Genomic DNA, 12,530 nt, shown 5'->3' with positions numbered 1-12,530 from the left:
TCTCCATGTTTTTATCTTTTGGTTTTTCCACCAGAATCTTGAGTAGATTCTTAGTAGAAAATGCTATTATATTTTTGTATTAAAAAAAAAACACAACAAAACACACCTTATCTTTTAAAGTTTCAATTTAACTGTAAAAGATCTGACTGAGAAAAGGTGGAATTTACTTCTTTTGACATTATTTACAAATATAGAATTGTAGAGTTGGCAGGGTTCTTGAGAACTGATTAGAGTCAGTGAGGTGGTGCAGTGGATAGAGGAAGACTGGAGTTCAGATGCAGGCTCAGATACTTATTAGCCATGAGACCCTGGGCAAATCAGTTAATCTTTGTTTGCCTCAATTTCCTCATCAATGGGGATAATGATAGCACCTTGCCCTCGGGGTTATTGTGAGGATCAAATGAAATAACTGTAAAGTTATTTCAAAAGCTCAGCATTTGGCACATGGTAAGCTCTAAATAAATTTTAACTGTTACTGTTTTTTACTTAAAATAATTTAGACAATTGAAATTTTTTTCTTTTTAAAAAAATTTTTTAAAGATCTAAGGAATGAGAGTCTTACATTCTCTCAGGGTAGCTTATGTCAATGTTTGGCATTTTTCACTGTTAAAAACTGGTTCCTGATACTTATCTCAGATTTTATGCACTTATTTTATGGGCATTTGTGTACATTTGTGTACATTTGTAGATTTGATATTGCTTGTCAACAATTTTTAATTAATATTGTATTTTTACTATACTAAACCATAATGAGCTATCTGTAGCCAAGCAGATAGTATATCAAACTTACAATTATGGTATCCCACGTTAAAGTTTATTTCTTTACATGGTTATAGATCAAATGAAGTTTATTCATCACAAACTCCTATTTATCTGTTGTCAAATGTTCATTTTCTTTGTTTGATATATGGATTTATATGTTAAGGACCTCAAAATTTCATAATTGTATCATTTCCTTTAACTGAAACTGATACTAATCCACTGTGGGGGAAACTAGTTATTAGACTGAATAGAAAAAAACTTCTATTTTCCCTTTTGTTCTGATTCTTCTTTCACAACCTGACTAATGTGGAAATATGTTTAATATGATTGTACATGTATAGCCTATATCAGATTGCATGCCATCTTGGGGAGGGGGGAGGGAAGGGAGGGAGAAAAGTTTATAATTCAAAATTTTATGAAAGTAAATGTTGAAAACTAAAAATAAATAAGTAATTTATTTAAAAAAAAGAGAAACTTCTATGTCACAAAATCATAAAATTTCAAAGCTCATGGGGAACCTGTTGAGCTGAGATGGGAATCCCTACTGTAACATACCCAACAAGACTTTGCTTGAAGATCTCTAAGGATAGGAAAACTTTCACCTCCAGAGGTGGCCCATTCTACTTTGAGACTCCTCTCATTGTTCAGAAAAACCTAACCTCACAACAAACTAAAGTTTGCCTCCCTGTAACATCCACTCATTTCTCCTAATTCTACCCCCAAAGAGCAAACAGAACTAGAGTACTTTCCAACAAGATAGCCCTTCCAGTACTTGAAGACTATTATTATTTCTCTCAGTCTTCTCTTCTCAAGATTAATTATCCCTTTCCCCCACAAGTTCCTTCAACTGGTGACTTACATGTCACCATCCAAAGGTCCTTTACCACATGGGATGTACTGTGGCACCTGGACATGGTTTGGTTTTGATGAGAGTAGAGTGAGAGTAAGATAATATTATCCCCATCACTTCCAGAGTCCTGAATGCTGCACCTTTCTTAATGTAGTCTAAGGTTGTGATATCTTTCTTGCCTGCCATATAACACTTTTGACTCCTGTTATGTTTTCAGGCTAAAGCTCTCAGATCTTTTGCAGATTACTCATTTTCTAGATATGTTTACCTCATTTTGTAACTTGTGAATTTTATTTTTTTGAACTTGTATGTAAGACTATACAGCTAATCCTATTTAATTTCATTTATTAGATTTGGCTCAGTGTTCTAGCCCATCCAGATATTTTTGCATCCTGAGGGTCATCCAGTGTGTTAGCAATAAAAGCAGGCCAATTACACCATTTTCTCAAGTCACTGACAAACAGGACAAGGCCAAGAGTGTTTCCTGTGATACTGTTCTGCATACAAGAGTCACTTTAATCTGAAATTAGATCCTATTTTAAACATCCTTATTTCCATCAATGGGAACCACTGTTTTATCACTAATTAGAAACTTGATCCCAAGGAATCACCAAGTTCTATCAATTCTTCCTTTGAAAGATCTTTTGATCTTTCTCTATTCTTTATTTTTACTTTCATCACCCAGCCTATACCTTCATTTTCTCATGCCTGGGCTATTTGCAATAACCCCCTGGTCTCTCAGACAGAGAGAAATGATAATAGTCTTCAAGAATTAGAGTTCTTCTATGCTAATCTGCTAGACTATTTTACCTAAAACTTCACTTTTATTATTTCACTCTTGTGCATGCCAGACAAAGCAGCTCCTTGTCTAGTATACCACACTGTTTTTCACTTTTAGTCATATTAAAAAAAATTCTGGAGCTGCTACTCCAGAATTCATTTAAGTAGCAAAATGTTGTTTAGGTGAAATAAGTATAAAACCAAGGTGGGTCATTACAATATCTGCACATATCCCTGAATTATTTCCATTTCATGGGTCAAATTCAGACCATGGACCAAATGAATTGTTAGAGTGGGTAGCATTATGATACTTAGGGAACTTAGAGAAAAGCAGAGCTAAGCCCATTTCCATGTAACCTTTCTCTAATTCTAGAGAACACAGGGAAACAAAGCAGTGTGAATTTAGGCATCAATATCAGTAGCATGCTGATTGTTGGCAGTTCCTTAAGAGTCTCAAAGGACAAAGCTTAATCCAGTAACACTCAGGGAAGCAGCTTGCCTACTCAAAAAATACCTTTCTAGGTGTGAAATGTAATTTCTCAAGACAGAGTCACTAATATTTAATATTTTGTATTACTTTTATGAGGCAGTGTGGTGCAGTGTAAGGAACACTGAACTTGGAATCACTGACCCTGAGTTCAAATCCTGGCTCTGCCAATTATTGATCATTTATCTCTATAAACCTCAGTTTTCTCATTTGTAAAGTAAGGGACGTAAATGAACTAGATGATTTCTAAACTCTAGATTTCTGATCCTGTAATTAAGACTTTTTAAGATGTTATCTGTCATCTGCATATATAGGTCAAAGAGACTATAAAGGAGGAGGAAACTTTATGATACAGCATTGAACTCTGTCTACACTTGCTGAAGTAGGGGTGATTCACCTTTTGGAAACCTAGAGTGGAATGAAATAATGTGAACCCCTAGTTCAGAAAGACCCAAAGATTCAAACAAGGACTAAGAGGAATGCTATTAAGCATGCATTGCATTGGCATATGTGGTAGCAGCACATTCTACCATGCAAGTTAGGCTAAATTTTCCATTAAAGGTATTGAGACCATCACTGATTCTTGGTTGTCTCAGGAGACCAAAGATTCAGGTTGTTGACATTATTTCCTGGTTGCATGAGTACCAAGCAGCCACGAGAAGTTCCAGGCACCCATTCTATTGCTTGGTTGGTGGAGCACAGAGGATTACTCAGCTGTATCACCTTAAGGCATCCTCAATCACAATCCTTATTTAATATCTTTCTCTTGCTGTTGAATGACTATGAAAATCTTATTTTGTTACACTGTAGAACTTATACTATTGGGGGACTGGCTTGAGTCCAAGGTCTTGCAGAGAACAACATTTATCAGAAAGAATAATCCTGAGGTGAAAAATTTCATTGCTGGATGAACTTCTTGAAAAGATGCCCCAGGACCAGCTGTTCAAATTTAGATTTATAAATCAAAGCTTGTGAATAGATGCTGTACAAAAAATAATCTGCCTAAGTGACTGGTGGTTACCACCAAACATTGGTTACTGTTTGAGAGAACTGCTTCATGTGGCTTTGAAAAAGAACTTTGAGATTGGTATCAAAGAATGAGGAGATTATTCATAAACAGAAAAAAGAACTTTATTAAAAGTAGTTTTATTTTCAGAGTTAGTTTGTATAGCCTATAGAGAAGGAATACTATCTGTATTCTTTAGAAGCAATATAAATTTAGAATTTCCTTTATGTGATATTTTCCTTATTTGTCTTTCACTTTAAGTGCTTGACCTGGGAAGATGCAGCTTGTGGCATTGTGGTTTGCACATAGTTCTTATGTGACAGATATTTCTTAATTGAATTTTTTAGTGAGATGGGGCTGCATGTACTATTTTAGTTTTATACTCATGCCAAGTTTTATTTCATGGGCACAGTCAGAAATCTTCATTTAGGAATGATGTTATTATTTTCCTGTTAATTAAATCTCTGAAGACATTATTTTATTTCACTAGGTTCCAAGCTCATCTTCTAAATGAAAAGAAAACGTAGAGTTAGAATCTCCATATAGATCTTGTCTAACCCACTCACTTTACACATTAAAAAAATGAGGCCCAGAAATGTTATTTGCCCAAGGTTACACAGCTACTTAGTAAAAGAGCCAAGATTAGAACCCAACTTTTTAACTTCCAGTCCTGCTAATCCTTTCCACTATACCATTCTGTCACAGATTTTAGAACACAAAACAAATGGAGAATCAGTTTTGGGTAGGGAATTCAAAATCTAGTTGGTCTCCAAACTGATTCTGTTAGATAAAGGAAAGGCTTGACTTTTAAGGATGGGATGCTTCAGGCTTACAAATTCAGCATTCATGAGATATGTGGTACACTGGAAAGAGTGATCGAATTGGAGTCAGAGGACTCAGGTTCAGATCCTGGTTCTGCTACTTACAACTTGTATGAATTTAGGAAAATTGTGGTTCAGTGGAAAGAACACTGCTCGTAGAGTAAGAGAATCTGGGTTAACATTCCACCTCTGATGATTGCTACCAGTATATCCTTGGGAAAATCACTTACCTATATTGTGCCTCACTTAAAAAAATTTAATTAAATTATTTTTTTGTTCCATATTAAGTTCTGAACTGTGTGTGTATGTAAAATTATCCTATGCATACTTCCTTTATCATTTCTTTTTCTGGAGGTGGGATAGCATCTTTGTTCTCTTGTAGTTGATTTGAGTGTTTAAAATACTCAGAATAACTTAGTTGTTCACAGTTATCCTTCAAACAATATTGCTGTTACAGTATACAATATTCTCTTGGTTCTGCTTATTTCCTTCTTCATTATTTCATGAAAGTCTTTCTATGTCTTTCTAAAATGAACCTGCTCATCATTTCTTATAGCACAGTAGTATTCCATCACAATCATATACCACAACTTGCTCAGCTATTCCCCAATTGATCAGCATCACCTCAATTTCTAGTTCTTTGCCACCATAAAGAGCTGCTATAAATATTTTGGAACATATAGGTTGTTTTCCTTTTTCTTGATTACACTGGGAAACAGACTTAATAGTGGTGTTGTTGGGTCAAAGGGTATATACAGTTTTACAACTCTTTGGGCATAATTCCACTTTGCTCTCCAAAATGGCTTGATCAATTCACAGTTCTACTAACATATTACAATTGTGATTTTTCCATATCCCCTTCAACATTTGTCATTTTCCTCTTCTATCGTTTTAGCCAATCTGATAGATGTGAGATGATATCTCAAGGTTGTTTTAATTTGCATTTCTCTAATCAATAATTATTTAGAGCATTTTTTCATCTAACTATATATACTTTGGTATGTTCATTCAAAAAATGCCTGTTCATAACCTTTGACCATTTGTCAGTTGGGAAATGACTCATATTTTTATAAATTTGACAGAGTTCACTATGTATTTGAGATATGAGTCTTTTATCTGAGAAATTGTCTATAAAAATTTTCCCCAATTTTCTGCATTCCTTCTAATCTTGACTACATTGCTTTTATTTTTCAAAACCTGTTTAATTTAATGTAATCAAAATGATCCATTTTTACATCTCACAATTCTATATCTTTTTTATTCACAAATTCTTCTCCTATCCATAAGTCTGATAGGTAATATGTCCCATGTTCTTCTAATTTACTTATGATATCTTCTTTTATATGTAGGTCATGTATCCATTTTAACCTTATCTTGGTAAATGGTGTAAGATATTGGTCTATACCCATTTTCTGCCAGATTGTTTTCCAGTTTTCTTATTTTTACCAAATAGCGAATTCTTATTCCCACAGCTTTAATCTTTACATTTGTCAAACACAAGGTTATTATAATCATTTAGTGCTTTGTATTGTATCTCTACTCCATTTCACTGATCCGCCTTTCTATTTCTTAGCCAGTGGCAGATAGTTTTGGTAATTACTGCCTTATAATATTGTTTAAATCTGGTACTGCCAAACTTCCATTCTTTATATTTTTTTCAATTCCTTTGATATTCTTGACCTTTTGTTCTTCCAAATGAATTTTGTTATTATTTTTTCTAGCTCAATAAAACAATTTTTTGTAATTTAATTGAGATGGCATTAAATAAGTAGATTAGATAGAATTGTCATTTTAATATATTGGCTCTGCCCACCCATGAATAGTTAATATTTCTCTAATCATTTAAATCTGACTTTTTTTGTGCAAAATATGTTTTATAATTATTTTCATATAGTTCCTGGGTTTGTCTCAGCAAATATTTTATGCTGTCTATGGTTATTTTAAATGGACTATCTCTTACTTTCTTCTACTATTTTGTTTGTGGTATATAGAAATGTTGATGATTTATGTGGGTTTATTTTATATCCTGCTACTTTGCTAAAATTAATTGTTTCAGCTAGCTTTTTAGTTGAATCTCTAGGATTTTCCATGTATATCATCATATCATCTGCAAAAAGAGATAGTTGTATTACCTCATTGCCCATTCAATTTCTTTTTCTTCTCTTATTGCTGTTGCTAGCATTTCTATAATATTGGTGATAATGGGCATCCTTGTTTCACTCCTGATCTTATTGGGAAGTCTTCTAGCTTATCTCATTACAAATAATGCTTGTTGATGGTTTCAGGTAGATGCTTCCTATCATTTTAAGGAAAAATCCATTTATACAACATATGCTTCACATGTTTTTTAATAGGAATTAGTGTTGTATTTTGTGAAAAGCTTTTTCTGCTTCCATTGAGCTAAGCATGATTTTTGTTACTTTTATTATTCATATAATCAAGTATGTTAATAGTTTTCCTTACGTTAAACCATCTCTGCATTCCTGGTATAAATCCTACTTGGTCATAAAGTATAATCTTTGTGATATATTATTGTAGTCTCCTAGCTAGTATTTTATTTAGGATTTTTGCATCCATATTCATTAGTGAAATCGGTATAGACCACTTTTCTTTCACTTTTTTTTGCTTTTGCTGATTTAGGTGTCAGCACCATACTTGTTTCATACAAGGAGTTTAGTAGGACTCCTCTCTCTATTATTCCAAATTATTTATTTAATATTGGAAGGAACTGACCCTTAAATGTTTTGTAGAATTCACTTGTAAATCCATCTGGTCCTGAAGCTTTTTTCTTAGGAAGTTCATTTATGACCTGTTCATTTCTTTTCCTAAAATGGGTTTATTGGGATATTCTATTTCCTCTTCTGTTAATCTAGGCAGTTTATATTTTTGTAAGTATTTTTCCATTTCACTTAGACTGTTAAATTTATTGGCATATAATCGGGCAAAAAACCCCCTCCTAATTAATTGCATTTATTTAATTTTCATTACTGGTATATTCATCCTTTTCATTTTTTAATCCTAGTGGTTTGGCATTTTTTCTCTTTTTAAAAAAAATTATATTAACCAATGGTTTATCTATCTTGTTGTGTTTTTTTTAACCAACTCTTAGTTTTAATTATTAATTCAATGGTTTCCTTACCTTCAATTTTATTAAACTCACTTTTAATTTTTAGGATTTCCAATTTGGTGTTTAATTGGGGATATTTAGGGTTTTTTTTGTTTTTTAAATTGAATACTCAATTCATTAGTCTTTTCCTGAGATAAGCATTTAGAGATGTAAATTTTCCTGATTACTGTTCTTGCTCCATCCCAAAAGTTTTGGTATGCTTTCTCATTATAATCATCCTTTTTAATAAAATTATTTATTGTTTCCATGACTTGTTTTTTTAACCTACTCATTCTTTAAGATTAGGTTATTTAGTCTCCAATTAATTTTTAATCTGTGTTTCCATGGTCCCTTCGTAAATATTTTTATTGCATTATAATTAAAAAAGAATGCGTTTAACATTTTTGCTTTTCTTCATTTAACTATAAAGTTTTTATGCCCTCATATATAGTCAATTTTTGTAAACGTACCATGTCCTGTGTGGAAAAAGGTATATTTCTTTCTTTTCCCCTTCAGTTCTCTCCAAAAATCTATCATATCTAACCTATCTAAGATTCTATTCATCTCCTTTACTTCTTTCTGATTTATATTTTGGTTAGATTTCGCTAGTTCTGAGAGGGGAAGGTTGAAATCCCTCACTGTTATAGTTTTACTATCTATTTCCACCTATAATTAATTTAACTTTTCCTTTAAAATTTTGGATGCTTTAGCATTTTGCGCACATAGGTTAAGTACTGATAATACTTCATTATATGTGGTATCTTTTATCATAGTGTAATTTCCTTGTTTGTCTCTTTATTAAATCTTTTTTAGTTTAAACTTTGAAATCATGATTGCTGCCCTTGCTTTTTTTTTTCATCAACTAAAGCATAATTCTACTCTAGCTCTTTATTTTTACTCTATATGTATCTCTCATTTTTAAATGTGTTTCTTGTAAACAATGTATTGCTGGATTCTGGTTTTTAATCCGTTCTGTTATCCATTTCCATTTTAGGGGCAAGTTCATCTTATTCACATCCAAAGTTATAATTACTAGTTGTGTATTTCCCTTCATCCTATTTTTCCTCACTATTTATCCTTTTCTCCTCTTTTTACCTATCCCTCCTCAGATGTCTAATTTACTTCTGACCACTGCCTTCCTAATCCATACTCCTTCTAAGAATCCCTACCTTATCCTCTCCCCTTGCCCTCCTATTGCTTAATCTACCCACCTTTCTAAGGTCTCTCCCTTATCCTCTCCCATTACCCTGTTATTTCTTGATCTGTGCACCCTTCAAAGAGTCCCTTTCTTATCCTATCCCTTTGCCTTCCTGTTCTTCTGTACCCTTCTAGATATATGAGTTATACCCTCTTTAACCCAGTTTTGATGAGAATAAAGTTCTAGCACTACCAGCCCTCCACCACCTCCTTCCCTCCAGTGTAACAGTTCTTCCATTCATGTTTCATTTGTATGAGATAATTGCTCCAATGTATCTCTCCCTACCCAATTTTATTTTTTAGGATCATCCTATAGGATCATCCCATCATACTCAACTAATATCTATCTCTTTCAAACTATCCTCATAATGATAACATTTGTAAGAGTTACAGATAACATTTTCCCATATAAGAAGTAAACAATTTGACCTTATTAAATTTCTTAAAATTAGTTTTTCATGTTTACCTTCTTATGTTTCTCCTGATTCTTACAGATCAATTTTTTTCATTCAGTTCTGGTCTTTTTGTTATAAATATCTGAAAGTCCTTTAATTCGTTAAATAGCCATTTTTCCCCATGTAGAATTACAGTAAGCTTTGCTGGGTAAGTTATTTTTGGCTGCAAACCTAGCTCTTTCACTCTTTGGAATACTCTATTCCATGCCCTTTGGTCTTTTAATGTAAAAGCTGCTAAGTCTTGTGTTACCTTGACAATAGCTCCACAACATTTAAATTGTTTCTTTTTAATTGCTTGTAGTATTTTCTCCTTGATCTGGGAGCTTCAAAACTTAGCTATAATGTGCCTGTGAGCTTTCATCTTGAGATCTCTTTCAGGTGGTGATTGGTAGATTTTTTCAATTTTGATTTTATCCTCTACTTCTAAAACTTCAGGGCAATTTTCTTTGATAATTTCTTGATGTATAATATCTAGACTTTTTATCATAACTTTCAAGTAGTCCAACAATTCTTATATTGTCTCTCATTGATTTGTTTTCCAGGTCAGTTTTTTTTTTTTTTTTGGCTAGGCAATGGGGTTAAGTGACTTGCCCAGGGTCACACAGCTTAAATGTTATATGTCTGAGGCCAGATTTGAACTCAGTTCCTCCTGAATCCAGGGCCAGTGCTCTATCCACTACACCACCTAGCTGCCCCTTTCCTGTTCTTTTTTTTTAGTTATTTTTCTAATGATACTTTTCACATTCTTTTCTATTTTTTCATTCTTTTGATTTTGTTTTATGAAGTTATTAGTTTCCTTTTGCCCGATTCTAATTTTTAAGGAGTTATTTTCTTCTAATTGGTTGACTTTCTTTTCATAGTTTTCTTATTTTTCTTGTATTAATCTTATTTTTTTCCCTAATTTTTCCTCAACATCTCTTTTGCAGATCATACCTTGACAAAGCCCAACTCTACATTACTTCCACCAGCCACCTCCTTCCCTCTTATTCACATGTTCCTGAATAGAGGTGGAGGAAATCATGAAATCTTGTTCTGGGTCCATTACAAATTTGCTATATAGTCTCAGTTGGGCCCTCACTACAGAAAGACTAGTATTTTATTCTATTCTTTCCTAATTAATTCATTATCACTATTAGCACAGTGCCTGGCACATAGTAGGTGCTTAATAAGTTATTTGTGTGAGAGTACTATCCTACTCTTCACAGTGGCAATTTCAAACGTTTATCCTTCACCAACAATAATTGAGGCCTTTCACCATTTTCCTCTGCTCCTCATCTTACATCATTCAAACATCTTCTCCTTTATCTCATCCTTCTGATGGTAGGAAACAAAATGTGAGAATGTGACCTATGATTCCACAGTTGATGTAAATTACATTGAGTAAATGCTCTTATTTGTTCTTTGTTCTTGAAGAGGACCATGGCATCAGGAAGGTGATATCATGACTTGAAAGTGAATTTGATTTAAGTGAAAGAGGGTTGTGCAGAGTCACCAGTCTCACTCTATCCTCTTGAGCCACCTGGGTTCAGTGGCAAGATACAGATCAGGACAATTGGGTATAGCCCTGGATGCAGTAGAGACCTTGACCTTTTAAGATAAGGTCTTTCCCAGCTCTCAGTTTGACTGAGGCAGTGCCTATTCAGTGACTAAGGCTAGGTAAGAAATGAGGCAAAGAATGGTCTCTTTTACCTAGTCAAAAAAAATCATTCTGAGAGGGGAAGACTGTCTACTGTTTGATAAACCCAAAGACTCCAGCTTCTGGGATAAGAGCTTACTATTTGACCAAAACTGCTAGGAAAACTGGAAAATAGTATGGCAGAAACTAGGTATAGATCAGAGGTTTCCAAACTTATGTGGCCTACTGCCCCCACTTAAAAAATTACTCAGCACCCCTCCTTTAATATTTTTTTTTTGAAATTTGCATCATTTCAAAAAAATGTGGTATATGAATATAATGGAATACTATTGTCCTGTAAGAAATGATGAGCAGGCAGACTTCAGAAAAACCTAGAAAGACTTACATGAACTGATGCTGAGTGAAGTGAGCAGAACCAGCAAAACATTGTACATAGCAACAGTAACATTGTGCAATGACCAATTTTGATAGCCTTAGCTCTTTTCAGCAATGCAAGGATCTAAGACAATTACAAAAGACTCATGATGGAAAATGCTATCCACGTCCAGAGAAAGAACTATGGAATCTGAATGCAGAATGAAGCACGCTATTCTCTCTCCTCCCCCTGCCTCTCTCTCTCCCTCTCCCTCTCCCTCTCCCTTCTTCCTTCCTTCCCCCCCTTTGTTTCTTCTTTCTCCTGGTTTTTCCTTTTGGTTCTTATTCTTCTTTACAACATGACTAATGTGGAAATGTGTTTAATATGATTGTGTGTGTATAGCCTGTATCAGATTGCACACTGTCTTGGGGAGGGAGGAGGAGAGGTAGGGGGAGAAAATTTAGAACTCGAACTCCTATGGAAGCTAATGTTGAAAACTAAAAATAAAATTTAAAAAATGACATATCTTAAATTTAATAACTTATTGTAAATTTGTAGATTTTTTCCTGCATTGAAATTTTGATCCATAAGCAAATTAGGAAAGCAAGGGATAGTTTACCTGTCAGATCTATGGAGAAGGGAAGAATTTATGACCAAAGAAGAGATAGAGAACATTATGAAATGCAAAATGGAGAATTTTTATTACATTAAATTAAAAAGGTTTTGCACAAACAAAACCAATGCAACCAGGATTAGAATGAAAGCAGAAAGCTGGGAAACAGTTTTTACAGCCAGTGTTTCTGATGAAGGCCTTATTTCTCAAATATGTAGAGAACTGAGTCAAATTTATAAGAATGCAAGTCATGCTGATTGGTTTGTTCCACTTGATGAAATAATTGAGAGTGCTTCACTTTAGTAAAGGGGCAGCGAAATGGCACAGTGATTAGAGCACTGAGCTTGGAATCAGGAAAACTCATCTTCCTGAGTTCGAATGTGGCCTCAGACACTTACTAGCTGTGTGACTCTGGGTAAATCACTTAACCCTGTTTGCCTCAGTTCTTATCTCATAAGCTCC

At 33.9% G+C, this 12,530-nt stretch overlaps 1 protein-coding gene across 3 annotated transcripts in view; it reads left to right on the top strand.

Annotated features, from left to right (window-relative positions):
- The window catches only part of BICD1 (BICD cargo adaptor 1), a 221,942-nt gene that overhangs the window by 79,185 nt on the left and 130,227 nt on the right, over window positions 1–12,530 (top strand). The gene's annotated exons all lie outside the window — the stretch shown is intronic.

Source organism: Vombatus ursinus, unplaced genomic scaffold (genome assembly GCF_900497805.2).
Source record: "Vombatus ursinus unplaced genomic scaffold, bare-nosed wombat genome assembly UNPS02014941.1, whole genome shotgun sequence".
Classification (NCBI taxonomy): domain Eukaryota; kingdom Metazoa; phylum Chordata; class Mammalia; order Diprotodontia; family Vombatidae; genus Vombatus; species Vombatus ursinus.
The sequence above is the reverse complement of the archived record's forward strand: the minus strand, read 5'-3'. Positions and strand labels throughout refer to the sequence as shown.